Below are 1,847 nucleotides of genomic sequence, written 5' to 3' on the forward strand. Positions count from 1 at the left end.
AATTGTTTTCTGCCTAAAATTTGGAAAATGAGTATAATGCAATTGTATAATTAGCTAGCGTTTATCTATATCGAGCGTGGGCTTTCATATAAAGTAGTCAAGTTGACTTTTACTACCAATAGTAACTTTGTTTCCGTTCTATAGTTAATATATTATAAACATGTAAACATATTTTATGGGAGTAACCGTTGTTGAATCTTTAACGAATGTTTCATGTATATATAATTGTTCAAACAATCCTCTTTAGGACAGCTGTTGTCTTATTATGGTCTTTCTATAATAACCATCAAGCTTACAATGTGGGAGGGAATTAAAGGTCAATACTAGTATATGTTCACAATAATACTTTTGAGGCAAGTTAAATACCTAATTGTTGTCAGACTTTTCTCCCCATAATGGGCATAGATTCTCTCCATAATGGGCATAGAAAGATATTAGAATCGGTACATCTACAATTTTATATTTTAGTTAACAAATACTTGAACATAAATTGTAAGTCCTCCCTATAGCACGTTTCACAGGAATTTTAATCTACGGATATAGAACGTTACTTTGCATTTCGAACATTGACATTTCTTATAAACCATACACCATAGTGGTTTCCTACCTTAAATACAATAAATTGCATACCTCTGTTGATATTGGTGAATGTATTAATAAATATGGCGTATATAAAACACACAAATAAAATGTTTCAAGCAAAAAATAACCATACGCTAACTTTACAACCAAACAATAAGTGATATCTACAATCAGAATATGTAACGCGGATTCTACAATTTGAGCTGTCCTCTGTGAAAAGGAGGTTTAATGAATGTGCGTTTTCTGTCGTCCCAGATCAGCCTGTGCAGTCCACCCAGGCTAACTGAAGGACGACACTTTCCGTCTGAACTGGATTTTTGAGCAGGTGGAATTTTCTGTAAACTAAAACAAAACACACATAAAAGAGGAAAGTGTCATCCCTGATTAGCATATGCGGACTGCATAGGTTAATATGAGACGAAAATTTACACACATGCATTAAATCACATTTTGTCAGAGCACGGCCCAACTTTTATCCATTTCTACATATAAATACGCTTCACAAAATTGAGTCTACAAGTTCTCTGAACTCCCTAAATTCAGGAAACCGTCATTTTACATTTAGATGTTGTACGTTTCCGTACATAAGATATGCTTTAGGCGACTGTAAATTGCTGGAACATTTTTTGCATAAGTTTGAAAATAATTTTTATTGAAAAATATTTGACTTTTTGTTCAGGCCTTCGAACACCATATCTGCGTGGGTATATTTTGTTATTGTTAATATTGTCAATAAACAATAAAGAATTTCTTATTCAGTCTCTTCTAAAATTATTTCATACAATTCAGGATTTTTTGTAATACAAGCTCTTGAATTTCGATGTACAGACCTTCTTTTTAAATGACATGCATTCTTAACATTCCAATAAACGAACATGTTCTGGTTGGAGAAGATACACACATTTGCTGCTGATAGTTATGGCCGCTGCTGGTCAAATAATATTTCCATAGAATGTCGGGAAAAAAACTCACTTATAATTATTTATGTTGTGAATAACACTGACACGCAAAGGGAGGTAAGGAGACAAACCTATGCTCACTTTGGTCAATCAATTGGATTATAATCCAAATAAAAGCTGATATAATATTAAATAAAATTTCAACTAACACGCCATTGTATACAAGCTATGGAGCAAATATGAGGACTGTATTAGACAAACATCATTTTTTTAAATATCAAATACAAGTGTTGCTGTCTAAGTTTTAGTGGTATTCCCTAATGTAAAGAAAATCAGGAAACAATCCCACATTTCACAACAAGTGTG

Source organism: Dreissena polymorpha, chromosome 2 (genome assembly GCF_020536995.1).
Source record: "Dreissena polymorpha isolate Duluth1 chromosome 2, UMN_Dpol_1.0, whole genome shotgun sequence".
Lineage (NCBI taxonomy): Eukaryota > Metazoa > Mollusca > Bivalvia > Myida > Dreissenidae > Dreissena > Dreissena polymorpha.